The sequence below is a fragment of the Lutra lutra genome, chromosome 1 (assembly GCF_902655055.1).
Source record: "Lutra lutra chromosome 1, mLutLut1.2, whole genome shotgun sequence".
Classification (NCBI taxonomy): domain Eukaryota; kingdom Metazoa; phylum Chordata; class Mammalia; order Carnivora; family Mustelidae; genus Lutra; species Lutra lutra.
This window is the reverse complement of record NC_062278.1, coordinates 208733991-208749420: the sequence shown is the minus strand read 5'-3', so window position 1 is coordinate 208749420 and position 15430 is coordinate 208733991. Positions and strand designations below refer to the sequence as shown.

Below are 15430 nucleotides of genomic sequence, written 5' to 3'. Positions count from 1 at the left end.
AGGGAGTGGACATTCTACCAGGAGTCTGACCATGGGCCTCAAGTAAGAGTGAGCCATGCCCCACTTGTGAGATGAGACCAGCACACTGTAGGATGGGAAATCAGGAACAGGTGGGGGACACTGTAACAGGACAGAGGGGAGACCTCCCTCAGCCAGCCAGTCAGAGCTGGATGGATGTTTCAACTTCTACTACGTAGACGCCAAGACTGTGGGAAGGGGATGGGCTGGCCCTGGTGTCTGGCTATTCAAGAGGATACTGGGTGGGCATGGGAGCTGCCAGCCCTCCGGTGGCATTCTGGAGGCCAGGGGCTGCCACACAACACCTTGAGTACCGCTGATGCCTGGGTCATGTCTGGGAGACATGAATGGGTGGGGAAAGTAGCTGAGCCCCCACTTCCAGAAGAGGGATCAAATCCCTGGATCTCCTCAGGTCCTTCTCCCCCAGCCACACTCAGGCCAATATCCCAGAAACAAACTGGGGGTGATGGTGGTGCAAACCGGGCTAGATGTGCAGAGGAGTGTGGGTCAGACAGTGGCAATGACAAAGATGGGGTCATTACCCCCTTGTATAATGTGGACTCCCATCGGCAGGTGACCAGGGGCCGGGGCACTCCTGACATCACCACAAACCAACAAGATGCTTCAGAGGCAGGTCCCTGATCTGAGGACTCCTACCACACTGCTTCCTGAGCCACCCCCTCCCCAGGAAAAAGGAATTCATCTCTTAAAGGAGTTCTTCCTGCCTCCAGAACGTTCCCCTGTCTTCTGGTGCCAGCAGAAGGAAGTCCCAGCTGGGCCACACCCAAATCCCTCATTCACAGGATCTGTTTCTCTCTCTGGCATCTAGTTCTCCTCAGACCTAAAAGCTTAAGGAGATTATTTTTCAGGGATTATTTACCCCTCCCTGACTGTGTCCTGAAATGGCCACAGGCCACACCTGTGGTTGGCCTGGCTGTGGGACAGCCACATGCCTTGACTCCAGAGGGCAAGGCCAGGTGGACTTTGCACACAGAGATGCCACGGCAGTGTCCACTCAGTCCCTGGGATGGGAAGAGCAACCCATGGCCATATCATCTCTCTCTGGATTCTTCCAACCTTCATACCTCCCCTTGGGCCTCACAGCCAGTGAGGACAGTGGATAAGTGCTGGACACGCTCCCCTCCCTTCTCTTAACTCCCACGAAAAAGGCCAGGGGGTCTGGGTGGCTCAGTGGGTTAAGCCTCTGCCTTCAGCTCAGGTCATGATCTCAGAGTCTTGGGATCAAGCCCCGAATCAGGCTCTCTGCTCAGTGGGGAGGCTGCTTCCCCCTCTCTCTCTGTCTGCCTCTCTGCCTACCTGTGATCTCTCTCTCTCTCTGTCAAATAAATAAATAAAATCTTAAAAAAAAAAAAAGGGCAGAACTTAGATCTGTCTGAGAAACAGAATACAACATGATACACACTTGTGAAGCAGAGAACGCCGGAGTCATTTCAATCCATGCTATGTGGGCATCTAACAAGAGTCGGGGCGCCCAAAAGGATCACCGGTTCAAGGTCACAATTTGGGGCCAAAGTGGGTTTTTGAAGCTGGTTCATCTCTCTCTCCCGATCCACACCAGATTCTAACCTTCACATTTCACCAGTTCTTCCAAAGACACCAAGCTATGGGGTTATGTGAAATGAATGACTCAAACCGGACTGACTCTTAGTGGCAACGTGGCACATGGAAGAGACTCTGACGTTCTCAGATAGGTTTATACTAAAGGACTCTCCATCATTGATCTGAAATTCAAATCTGAGTGGGCGTCTTCTGTTTTCATTTGCTAGGTCTGGCCACCCAGGAGGCTCCATAATATCCTTGAATAAGAGAACATAGGCCCGCGAACCGAAAGCTGGAAGTTGACTGAGTCCAAATAAGGAGTTTTACTGGTGGGAAACAGAACTCCTAGGGCTCTGCAGTACACTTCCTTCTTCCCATCAGAATAAAATCCCACCTCCTCCGAGGCCCAAAATATCAGCCAGCCTCTCCCACCTCTTCCCTGCCCACCAGCTTGCCAGCTGCTCTGTCCCGTACTCGGGGTCACCTGTGGCACCCACTATTCCCCTCTGCACAGAATGCTTGTTTCCAGTTTGACTCTGTAAGATCCAGGTTTCTGCTCAAATCCACCTGCTTGCAAGCCCATGACTCCTGCCCTGGCCAGAGCCCTCCCCAGTCACTGTGTCACACCCTTGATTATTTTTCTTCATCATCATCATCATCAGTAGTTGAAATTACCTTGTGCATTTCTTTGTCAGTCTGTCCCTTCCCACTCGCCTTGTTCACCACAGCATCCAGACCCACGATCACGGGTCTCTGAGTATCCATGGGTGACAACTCCAATCAGGAACCTGGGCCTTGCACCAAAACTCCTGCCACAGCACCCAAGTCCCCCTATGCCACAAGCTCCCGGCTCTCAGCATCACCTGGAGCAAGAATGAAGGTTGCCAAGACCAGGCAGTTCGAGACACTCCTATACTAGTAAGAAAGGTAAGTTAATCTCTAAATCTAAGCAAAAGTTGGGATTCAGCGTTTTCCAATACAGGACATGTAGAAATGAATACCCTTGCTCCAAGGATCCTAGCACCTTCCCCAGTGCAGGAGCTTCTAGGGCTTTCTATGGCGGACAGCAATCTCAGTCACATTCCAGAGGCTGAAACCAAACCCCACAGGACAGTCCTGAATCACTGATTGAGGCTGGTGACTTGAATCTGTGGTTTGAAGCATTGCCCACCAGATCCCTCGTTTTCAGTTTAAGAGATCAGAGTCTGACATCACACAGCCTGTGGGCGAGGAGACCGGAGGCCCGAAGTTCAGGGCGAGAGAGAGAGAGAGAGAGAGAGAGAGAGAGAGAGAGAGAGATGCCTTCTCTCTGGTGCCTTTGCCCACTGCTCTGCCTCAGGGTGTCTGACCCTCATTAGGAGCTCAATAAACACTTAACTGCATAAGTTAATATACAAACAGATATGTGACCTTTTGAAAGGTTAGAACCAAAAGAACAAAATGAGATGGAGATACTAGGAATCCCCTTTCATTCCAGGCCCCCTTGCGGTGCTCACCTTGCTCACCTGTCCACTGCCAGCCCTGTGCCCCTCTACAGGGGAGAAAGAGGAGAATCTGGGCTGACCCGGTCTGTTTCTATAGTTTTTAATTCATCTGGGGGAAAAAATCTTTTTCTTCCAGCTCTCTTGCCTATGCTTCAGCAACAATCCAGGAAAAAATTCTCATAAAGAAGACCAGAGCCTTGGTGATCAGATGTGTCAGAGGCGGAGCAACAGGAAGGACAAGGCTGGCCCAGTCTGGGTGGAAGCCAAAGGCAGGGAACCTTGGTGGCTGCTTCCCCTCAGACTGGCCCAAAGGCCTTAACATGGAGGATGGAAGCCAATCAGCAGCGGCAGGCGGCGACAGCGACAGGGAAACCTTCCTTGCTAAGGCACATGTGTGACCCTCGGGGCATAGTCCCTGAGGGCTCAGAGCTCCTTGGGGACTGCTGAATTCCACCCAACACAAGAGCACAAACTCTGGAACCCCGAGCTGTCTGTTCTCCCCCTAGAGCTTAAATAAGCAGGAAAGCGCAGTGAATGTCTGGCCTTGGAGACTGAGTCAGGCTCAGCTCAGAGACCAGCTTGGCCCTCTCCTCGCTACAGAGCTAAGTCACACCCTCTGCCGGCCCTCCTCCCTTGGGAAATGTCGAAGAAAGTAGAATGGCTGATTTCTTAACTTCCTCTCTGCTCTGACGGTCCCCAACGTGGGACTATCCACATGAAGAGGGGACACAGAGAAAAAGAAATGAGGAGGCATTTCCAAGAAGATGGGTGACCCAGGCAGTTGTTGTTTATAGGTAATTGGCCATGTGTATATTATTTTTTTTAAGATTTATTTATTTATTTGACACAGAGAGAGAGAGAGAGAGATCACAAGTAGGCAGAGAGGCAGGCAGAGGAGAAGGGGGAAGCAGGTTCCCTACTGAGCAGAGAGCCCGATGTGGGGCTCGATCCCAGGACCCTGAGATCATGACCTGAGCTGAAGGCAGAGGCTCAACCCACTGAGCCACCCAGGCACCCAGCCATGTGTATATTAAATGTGTATGTGTATTCATTACATATATACTGAGGAATATGGCGCTAATCTTCTGGGAATGTATTATCTAATGGAGATAAGAAAGGAAGAAAGAAGGGCGCCTGGGTAGCTCAGTTGGTTAAGCATCTGCCTTCAGCTCAGGCCATGATCCCAGAGTCCTCAGATAGTCCCACACATTGGGCTCCTTCCTCAGCAGGGAGCCTGCTTCTCCCTGTCCTCTACCTGTTACTCCACCTGCTTGTGCTCTATCTCTGTCATATAGATAAATAAAATAAAATAAAATAAAATAAAATAAAGGGGTGGGGGGAGAAGAGAGAAGAGGGAGGGAAAAAGGAGAGAAGGAAGGAAGGGGACACTTTTGTGGTGAATTAATGCAAAATACACAAAACCTAAAGGATTATAAACAGAAAATATTAGTCACCAACACATTCGTGGCCCCAGCAGGTAGAAAGGCTTGACTGGAGTCAGGGATTTTGTTCTTCACTCTGGCACCTTCCCACCTTCCCACGCTGCAGCCCAAAGAGCTGTGACCATACCCAGGTCTAATCTGAAGCAGCCGGGAGGACTTTGGGGACTGTGTGGGCAACTACAAAGATTTCAAGATTGGAATTCAGACTGAGGTTCTGGTTTTATTTATTTGTGACCCTGGCCAAATAAAAATCCCTGAGCCTCAATTGTATCTCCTCCAAAATGGGGCACTATCCCTTGACCCCCAAATAACTACTAAGAGAGGGGGAGGCAATAAGGGGTGACAGAAGCTGGCTTAGGCAAGGGCAGCATGCAGAACCAGCCCTTTTCAAATCATGACCCACGGTCTACCAACTGTGAGCTCTCCAGGAGGTGAATGGGTGTTCTTAGAATTAAAGAAAAGAGGGGTGCCTGGGTGGCTCAGTGGGTTAAAACCTCTGCCTTCCACTCAGGTCATGATCTCAGGGGTCCTGGGATCGAGCCCCGCAATTGAGCCCAGTAATTGGGCTCTGCTCAGCGGGGAGCCTGCTTCCTCCTCTCTCTCTGCCTGCCTCTGCCTACTTGTGATCTGTCAAATAAATACATTTTTTAAAAATCTTTAAGAATTAAAGAAAATAGACCATGTCACAAAGGAAGTTTGCAATATACCATGACAATATCCATTAACAATAGGAAAGGTTTAGCAAAATCCTCTAGTTGAAAAAGAATTTTTGTAAGAGAGAAACTAATCACAGAATCTCTGTTGACATCTTGAGGCATTCTGATGTCTCATGGAATCCAGAGTGGGAAATTTTGTGCAGATCAACGAATCTCCATGGGGGGTGGGCGGGAATCCATTCCAAAACACCCAGTGGATGCCTGAAATCACAGACAGTACTGAACGCTGTATATACTATAACTTTTTCATATACATACATACCTACCATAAAGTTTGGTTTATAAATTAGAAAGGCATGACAATAACTGATAATAAAATAGGGGCACCTGGGTGGTTCAGTTGGTTAAGCATCTGCCTTTGGCTCAGGTCATGATCCCAGGGTGCTGGAATCGAGCCCTGTGTTGGGCTCCTTGCTCAGAGGGGAGTCTAATTCTCCCTCTGCCTGCAGCTCCCCCTGTTTGTGCTCTCTCTCTCAAATAAATAAAATACTTAAAAAATAAAAATAAATAAGATAGAATCATCAGAATATAAATAATAAAAGTTAAGTGTATTTGGTGTCTCTTTTACATTCTTTCTAAATATCTTATTGTATCATACTTATCCTTCTTCTTGTGATGATGTGAGATGATACAATTCATACAGGATGAGATGAAGTGAGGTGAATGATGTAGGCATTGTGACAGTACTGGGCTACTATTGACTTCCTAACGATACCTTAGAAGGAGGATCGTCTGTGTCCAGACCAGCATTTATCCTCAGGGAACTGAACCACAGAAAGCGAAACCTCAGGTAAAGGGGTTATGACACATTCCAGGAAGAAACTGGAGTGAAGGGAGGGTCAAAGAGAAGAAAGACTTTGAGTGCCAAGCCAAGATTCAACCTTTGGTGATGGGCAGCTTTAGAAAATTTCTTCTTCTTCTTTTTTTTTTTTTAAAGATTTTTATTTATTTATTTGACAGAGAGAGATCACAAGCAGGCAGAGAGGCAGGTAGAGAGAGAGGAGGAAGCAGGCTCCCTGCCTAGCAGAGAGCCCGATGCGGGGCTCGATCCCAGGACCCTGAGATCATGACCTGAGCCGAAGGCAGCGGCTCAACCCACTGAGCCACCCAGGCGCCCCCAAAATTTCTTCTTCTTAATTATAAAACCAATAGAGTACAGTCTCCTTGAAAATGGAAGTTTTTCAAGTAAGAGTATGACATGGTTCTTGATTTAAGAGAAATCTGTCTAACAGTTTGTGTTGAGCAACTAACTGAGTTTGACGAGTGATGTTAAAGAAATCTCCAAATATTTAAGAGCTTTCAACCTGGAACACCAGAAAGGTAATGTTAGTGCAGAAGAAAAGAGTGAAAAAGGGAAGTTGGTTGAAAGGATAAGGTCCCTCTCTCTTTTTCTGCCACTGTGGTGTGTGCAGCTGATTCTGTGCACAGATCTCATGTCTTTTTGTACAACTTTTAGGATCAACTTCCTGGTTAAGAAACAAAAGTAGAATCATTCCGTTCCCCATGGATTTTTATGAAAACTGGTAATAAAATCAAGAATAACTCAAGAGGGACGCCTGGGTGGCCCAGTTGGTTAAGCGGCTGCCTTTGGCTCAGGTCATGATCCCGGCGTCCTGGGATCGAGTCCCACATCGGGCTCCTTGCTCGTCAGGGAGCCTGCTTCTCCCTCTGCCTCTGCCTGCCATTCTGTCCGCCTGTGCTCGCTCTCTCTCCCTCTCTCTCTCTCTGACAAATAAATAAATAAAATCTTTTTAAAAAAAAAAAAGAATAACTCAAAAGGAGACCCTGAAGAAAGACGAAACTTAATCTATAAGGAATCACTTATGAGATGACACACATATTTATACTGTATCAAGGTCACTAACATCTTACCATGTCATGTTGAAAAGGTCACCACTCTTCTCTGAACAGTTGGATGTGTTTTATTAGGAAAAAATATTTTTTTTCTCTTTGTTTCTATGCTTTTGCCTGAGTAGGTTGGTTCAGTAATTAATATATGAGAACTTTTCTTTGGAAAAAAAAAAGAATGGAGAATGGGTCAAAGAGAAAGACATCAAATTTTGTCTGAAATACATTTAGCTGTTGGGTTTCACTCACATCTCACCTGGAGGGGAAGGAGATCCTGGACAGGAACTTAGGTGGACTGGAAATACAAATCTGGGAATTCCTGAGTTCCACTCCTTGAAGGGATTCATTCTCTGAAGAAACATCGAAGGCACAGAGTAGTAGCAAAAGACGAGCAGCCTGGCAGAATTTCCAGGTAGAATTTGGTTGAAGACAGAACAGGAGACCAGAAGAGGCAAGTTCTCCAGAAGCCGTGAAAGACATTTCAAGGAGTAGGGAGTGTTCTCTAGATGCTGGAGGTTGGAGAAAATGCAGACCAAGAAGAGCTCCTCAAAGAGAATCACTGAGTTCTCAGTAATCTGAGAGAAGGATTTTAGTGGCAGGATTAGACACCAGCCCGACAGGGAAGAAGGAATGGCAAGGGAATGAAAGTAGTGGCCAGATTCACAGGTGTGATGTGCATGTCACTTGGAGGCAGAGAGGTAGTCACTTCAGTCCTAGGGCACAGGACTCTTGTCTCAAGGCACAGACAGATTGGGGGAAGGGTCTGAAATTCAGTGGAATGAAAGCCCCGACCTGGGTTTTAGGCTCAGATGTAAGTGCTTATCTGGGATGCTAAAGGCCTTCAGATCCCACAGAACCTCAGGGGAAATTCTCCACTGGTGCCAATAACGCAACTCTTTCCCGTCCAGCACTGCAGTTGGCTCCTCCCTCTGCACACAAAGTGGCCACACATGTCAAAGATCACCTCCCTCCCATTAAGAAATTGCTTTCCATCCTGGTTGGGGAAGTAACCCTTTTGACTTAGTCTTCTAGGCTGTAGGCATGCAGGTGTAGACAACAATATTTTTTGCTCCAGCAAAGGGTTATCACTAATCCCATTTAATTATGTCAGTAAGGACCAGGTAAGATTTGTTACTACAGTCCAGGTTTTTGACCTAGAGACTAAAAAAGCCTGGCAGAGAGGGCTCCTGGGCTCCAGCTGGACTCAGTTCCAGATTTTCTAGCCATCCAACACCAATGAAATTACACTCTGCTCCCCACCCTTGAATACTTCAAGTGCTCTCTGCCTTTCTGTTGGGGGAGCAGGAGGATGACTTAGGCCACCTCTTGATTTGGTAGTATCTATTTCTCCCTGAAAACAGACACTGAATTTTTACTATCTTTTCCCTGGGAGAACCAGGGCCAATTCCAAAGACCTGATAAAGGATGCAGGTTTCAATAGATTAGCAATTCATATATGTGAATTTCAAAGTGCTTGGCAAACCCAAAGAATTCTGCAGTCCCACAATCTTAGGCGGCAATGACGGAAAGGGCACTTTGCTCTGGTCACTTGAACTGCCAAGTGACCCTGAAGGACTTTAACTTTTTTGCTTAGTACCCTTCCCACTGGTATTAACCAGCTGTCATTCTTCACTGTTGGTGAGCACTCTTCCTTATCCAAGACCATAACACCAATAGGAGGATGGCACCCACCAGGCCCTCCTTTTTCTAACTATCACTGAGGCCTTGCCTTCCTTGCTGCCTGTGTAGTCACCTGGCTCAGTTCCTGTTTCCCTATTTGGATGTGAATGTCACTTAGCCAGTTTGCCCACATGATTTCCCAGACCCAGGAAGGGACACGCCTTGATGCCGAGAGATGCAATCTTTACTACCACTGTGGAAAGGACAGCCATCCTTGGTATGGGTCACATGCCCTTCTTTTCACTTTTTTGTGTCACAAGCCGACTTGTGCCATTCATTTTGGTGGGACTTTCACTTGCTCTGATGAATGCCCATTTGCCTTGGACTCTTCCAGGATACAATTTCCCAGCCAAATGGGGCTCTTGTTTATGTTTAGGATTCCAGACTTCTCAGACATCCCTTAATCCAACATCTCTGCCTCTAGGCAATGCCTTTTTCCAGAGAAAAAAGAAATTCTGTACATTCTTAAAATAAAAAGGTGAAACATAATTATAGGTCCTGACATTTCTAGGGATCAGTCTGGAAATTACACAAGACAACCCTGAAATAAACTGAAATAACCTTGCAATCTTCCTTTGACAAAGTTAATTTCAGTGGCCTTGACCCTGGTTATGGTCCCCCACCCGGCCCTTTGCTCTTGGAGTTAGGGGGCTCTAGCAGATCTATATCCAGAATCTTCCCACGGCTTGCCTAAGAGAGAGATAAGGCTCAGGAAGTTTTTGATTCCTAACAAGTCTCAACTTGGTATAAGGACTGAAGGGGATAGGTCCCTCTTCTCCCCTTTCCAGTATGTAGGCCCAACATGAGATTAAAGCAATGCAAGCTTAGGATCCAGCCATAGAGCAGCAGTGGGATATGAACAAGTCACAGTGGCCCTGTAGGTCTCTCCATTTCTCATGTATGAAATGAAGCTTTGGACAATGAGTTGCTCTTTGATCCCAGTTCAACTCAGTCACTATAAAAGCACTGAGAGACTACTTAAACGAATAAGGCTGGATCCCTGCTCTCAGAAAGCATCCTGCTTACTGGCTGGAATGAAAGGGAAAGCTCCTGAATCCTACCGTGCACCATACACCGTACACTCTTCTCCCTGCAACTTTGAGACTGGTGTTCTCATTTCTGACAGGGCTGAGGAAAGTAACTGGCCTAGCTCCTGTGGGTTCAGCTACAGTTCTGGTAGTCACCAAATTCTGAGTGGTTATTGTCCACCGAGACCGGCTCAGACACTTGCAGAATGTGGTAAGTGTTACAACAGAGGTGCAAACAAGTGGCTCTGGGAACAAGTTGTCTTCATGTTTCCAGTGGCTTCCTTCTCTAGCCAAGGACTCTGTCAACCTTGCCACTTGAGTCCAGGCTGAGTTCAGGGAAATCAGGCCCCACAGGGCTGCCCACCAACCTCCCATTTTTGTGACTCTCAGAATTTATCCTTTACTTTTCTTCCAGGAATGTTAGCCCACTTGTAACAATCTTTTCCACCACCGCTTCATGATTTACAAAACAGTTTCACATCATTATCTCATTTAATCACATTCCTACAATATCTTCTTGGTATCTCTTTAGTATAACATTCTGCCTGCCTGACAGGCCTGTTTCCCTTTATAGTATTCATCTTGGCTCACAAAGTTCCATCCTATAATTTAGGAATCTCAGTACCTTGCACGTTTCTGTGTGCAAAGTGGGGAGATCAAAGTTTGCCATATTGAATCCTCACAGTGTTGTGGGCCTTTCTCTTGGCTACTCTCTTCACTCCTTTGATTCAATGGTTGGTTGGTTGTCTACTAAGGGCAAAGCTGGGTTATTTTGTGTGTTTTTGTTTTGTTTTGTTTTTATTTATAAGTAATCTTCACACCCAAGGTAGGGCTCAAACTCTCAACCCTGAGATCAACAGTTGCATGCTTTTCCAACTGAGCCAGCCAGGTGTCCCAGAGCTAGGTTCTTCAAAAAGATTTTATTATTTTATTAAAGATTTTGTTTATTTGAAAGAGAGAGAGCACGAGAGGTGGGAGGGTCAGAGGGAGAAGCAGACTCCCTGCTGAGCAGGACTTGATCCTGGGACTCCAGGATCATGACCTGAGCCAAAAAGGCAGTTGCTTAACCAACTGAGCCACCCAGGCACCCCCAAAAAGATTTTAGTTAATTAATTTATTTATTTTTAAAGATCTTATTCATTTATTTGACAGAGAGAGATCACAAGTAGGTAGAGCGGTAGGCAGAGGGGAGAAAGCGGGTTCCCTGCTGAGCAGAGAGCCTGATGCAGGGCTCGATCCCAGGACCCTGGGATCACGACCTGAGCCTAAGGTAGAGGCTTAACCCACTGAGCCACCCAGGTGCCCCAAGATTTTATTTTTAAGTAACCTCTATATCCAGTGTGGGGCTTGAATTTACAACCCCGAGATCAAGAGTCCTATGTTCTACCAACTGAGCCAACCAGGCACCCCAAAGCTGGGTTCTTTGAAGGGGAAATCAGGCAAGGAGTTCAGATCAACAGGGGGAAGACAGAGGCAGACAAAGGCCTTTGACACCTGGTGGCCCATGGTACCTCCTACAGCAGAGGTGCCAACGCTGCAGTTTGAGGGACTGATGAATTTTGTCTGGGGGTGGGTGGGAAGCAGGAATGCTTCCTGGAACGGCTCCACCCAGTAGAGAAGGAAACGAGCTAAAGAGCTCAACAGGGGACAGAATCAGGAATGGCCACAGATTTGATTGACTCTTGGGAAAGAGAAGAGAGCTGCGGCGAAAAACACTCTCAAAATGAGGAAAGACGGCTAAATGGGTAGCTTTTCCAAAAAGGAAGTATTTAACTCCCCCAAAATTTTCTAGGGAAAGAGTCAAACGGTCACAGTTCCTAGGAAAAGGGGAGCCATTACTGCAACACTGACACTGCTTAGAAAAAGTTCAGGGAGCACAACCTGACATTTCTTTAGTAAAAGGGATGAGGTGGTATCAATCTCCTGTGAGTTGTCTCTGGAGAAAAGAGAGGTGCTTGAAGTCGCAAGTTTCTCCTCTGGTCGGGGGAGGGACATACGACGTAGGAATTTCCTGAGTTATCTTTAGATATGAAGGCCGCAGCACACAGCCCCCACTGTCCCTCAGCCAAGGGAGGGATAGGGCCAGTGGCCCCTAATAGCGCTCAGAAAAGAGCCAGGGTCTGCTCCGCAAATACTCTGCAGGAAAGGCAGTGGACCCCAAGTTCCTCCAATTCTCCTTAGTAACGGCGGCAAGGACCCGAAACTCTACAAATCTTAGAAAACAGAGCTAGGGGTGCGAAGCTACAAAATCACCCTCATCCTGGCCACACTGGGAAAAGCGGGCAGGGCAAGAATCGCCAAAACTTTCTTCAGGAGAGGGCCAGAGCAAGAGCCTCCAAGATTCTCTTTAGCAGAGGGGCTAGGGGCAAGATTCCTGGATTCTCCTCAGAATGGGGGCTCGGAAACGAATTCCGAAGATTCTCCTCAGAACGGGGGCCAGGGACAAGAATACCCAAGATTCTTCTCAGAAGTCGAACCGCAACTCTTGTCAGAAAAGATCCGGGCGGGAGCGGGGGTGGGTGGGGGATGGGAGGGGGGGGGGCAGGGCAACGAATTCCCTCGGGAACAAGGCCAAGCCAAGGGCTGCCCAGTCTTCTCAGAGCGCGCCTCACGCGGTCCCGCCCACCGCCCGGCGTAACCGCCCCACGACCGCCCTGCCCAGGCCCTCTCCGGTGCATTGTGGGTGGGGCGCCCCTGCTGAGCACTGCGGGGAACCCCCTGCCCAGCCAGTTGTCGGCCGCCGGGCGGCCCAGCCGAAACGCCCTCCGGGGTCCGAGCGAGCCGGCCAAGAATTGACGCGTCTCCAAGTCCCCGCCCCTCGTGGCGTTCCCGCCCCGAAGCCGAAGCCCCGCCCCCGAAGGTCCCTGACTGGCCCCGAGGTCCGCTCCACTCTCCTATTGGCAGATCGCTTGTCAGTCACCCCGTCCCACCTCCTCGGGGCCGCCCAGACCGCCGGCGCGGTCTCGAGGGCCAGCCGGCTCGCTCTCTCATTGGCTGTGGGGCACTGTCCATCAGGAGGCTGGCCACGCCCTCCGTGGGGCGCGGATCCCCGGAGCCTCAGCCGGACCTCATTGGCCTGCGGCGCCGCCACTCGACGAGACGCGCCTCAACCCGGAAGTGTGCGAGGCGAAATCTGCCTAGCAACCGGGGAAGCCGGGCTGCGAAGCGGGGAATTTCAGTGTGAGAAGGAGCGGCGAGACCGAGCGGCGGCTCCGAGCGCGGCGAGGCGGCTCCTCCCGCCCGGGGTCAGCGCCCCGGCGCGCGCACGCGCACCCCCGCCACCCGAGCGCGCTCCGCGCCGCCCGCGCAGTCGGTCGGTCTGTCGTCCGTCGTCCTGTCGCCGCCGCCGCCGCCGCGGGCGCCACCTGAGGGAGCCGCCGTCGCGGGACCCGAGCTGATCGGACCGGACCCCGCCTCCCGAGGCCCCTCGGGCCCAGCAGCCGCCCGCAGAGGCGCCCAGCAACTTCGGTGAGTGAGGGGCCGGCGCCGCCGGTGGCGGGTCCCCGGCTTCCGGTGCCCCGGGCTTCTCTGGGGCTTCCGCTTCTCTGAGGGGACCGCCTTCGGTGCGCGGACCCTCTTGTCTGAGGGGACCCCCGCCTCTCTGAGGGGAGACCCCCTTCTCCGAGGGACCCCCATCTCTCTGAGGGACCCTCTCTTCTCTGAGGGACCCCACCTCTCTGAGATACTACAGATACTACTTTCCTCTGAGGGACGTCCACTTTTCCGAGGGGCGCCCCCCTTCTCTGATGGACGCTCCATTTTTCTGAGGGTCCCCCTGCCTCTGCGAGGGAGCCCTCCCTCCCCCGTGCCTTTGAGGGACCCCCTCATCCCTCCTCTGAGGGCCCCGCCTCCCTGAGAGCCCCCTCCCAACTTCTCTAAGGGGACCCCTGCTTCTCTGAGCGGTGCTCTGTCTCTGAGGGACCCCCTCCTGATTTCCTGTGGACCCCTGCTTCTCTCAGGAGACACCCTGCTTCTGGGGGACCCCCTCACTTCTCGTGGGGGCACACCCTCTCTGAGGAGACCTCCCAGCTTTTCCAGAGAGCCCCCACCCAGTTCTCTGAGGAGAGCCCTGTTTCTCTGAGCTGTTGTCCCTCTTACCCCTTTTTTGCCCTTGCTTTGCTAAGGTGTCTCCCACTTTGCATAGCTCCCCCCCCCCCCCCCCCCCCCCCGCTTTCTGAGATGCTCTCCCTGCTGCCCTCCCCTCTCCCTGGGTGACCTCCTTCTCCCAAGAGTCCCCCAACTAATCCGAGGTGTTGCTCCCTCTCTCAGAATCCCTTCTGGACGTGTTCCCCACTTTTCTGAACTATTCCCTCTCGCTGGGACCCCCACATTTTTATAAGTGTCTTCTCTTTCCCGAGGGGTCCCCCACTACCCTGAAACGCCCATTCATCTGACTGGATCCTTAGTTCTCAGAGGAAAAGTTCCCCACTTCCCCAAAATATTTTCTTTTAGGAAGCCACAATTTTCTGAGGGGTTTCTGGCTTCTCCAGAGGTTCTCCCCCTAATGTGGGTTGTTCTTCTCCCAGGGGATCCTCAGTGTCTCTTAAGTTTGCCTCCACTTTTCCAAGATATCCTCTGCTGGTGGGAAATACTGTGGGTTTCCTCACTTCTCTGAGGGGTGCCCCAGCTTCTGAGGCATTCCCCTCTCACTTGCCCGAGGACATGTCCCCCTTTCCTGAGGTGGTTACCTGCCCTATTCTCAAGGGAGAAACTCTTCTTTCATTTCGTGGATCCCCTAACTTCAAGGTTCCCCTGTTTTTTTTTGGGGGCACCCTCTGTCTCTCTGGAAGAAGAGACCAGAAATGTGACCCCCTCTTTAGTCTTCTTTCTTGCCAGATTGGAGGAGGAGTCCTTTGAACTTATACCTCAGCTTCCAAGGACCTGGAGAATTTTGTGGCTGGAAAGGAATTCTGAGAGACAGTCAAAGAGCACTGTTTTCTCTCGTCCTTCTGAGACCAGCTAGATTTGAGGGGGGAGCAGGGGCTGTTGCCAGATGACCATCTTGGTTACTCCATTTTGAGCCATGGGCCACCACAGTGTTGTCAGGCCATTGTGGAGGCAGGAGGGACAGGGCTGGAGCATTGTCCTCCCATTATCCCCCATTATCACACTGTTAGGCTGTGGGACCGACCCACTTCCTGTCCCATCCCTCAGTCCTCCTTCTGCATAGTGTCACACACTCCCCCAAAAAGGAGAAGCAAAAACACACTCCTTCAGGTCTTCCTGCTCTGTTTTCTCTGATTCACCCCTTGATCTCTAGAGGATCCCCAGTTTGTGGGCCAATCTGGTTTGAATGGCAGGGCAAGAAGCAGGAAATGGGTCACCTTAGATCCAGGAAAGGTAGAAGGGAGGCAGAGGACTGGGTATTTGACAGTATTTCTCTAAGTTTTAGGTAACTTCAGCCTGGCCCAAAGGAAGTTTTTACATGGCTTTTATAAATCTCATGTGTGCTTTTTTTAATGGCCCACCCTGGATTCCAAATTCACTCCAGTAGCTAATTTTATCTGCTTTGCCAAACGCAGAGCTCTCTGGAGCCCAAGTAGATGAATGCTGGCATTGAGAGATGGTCCAAAGGACAGGAATGAACTCAGTTTGAAACCTGAGTAACTTGTAACCACTTCGTGTCCATGTACAAGACTCGAGCTAAAAACATG

At 49.9% G+C, this 15430-nt stretch overlaps 1 protein-coding gene across 1 annotated transcript in view; it reads left to right on the top strand.

Moving 5' to 3' along the window:
- Positions 1-12913: 12913 nt before the first annotated feature.
- The window catches only part of GATAD2A (GATA zinc finger domain containing 2A), a 107938-nt gene continuing 105421 nt past the window's right edge, over positions 12914-15430 (top strand). The window contains exon 1 of the mRNA XM_047696329.1: positions 12914-13244. The gene's annotated coding sequence lies outside the window, so the exon portion shown is untranslated. The remainder of the gene's footprint in view (positions 13245-15430) is intronic.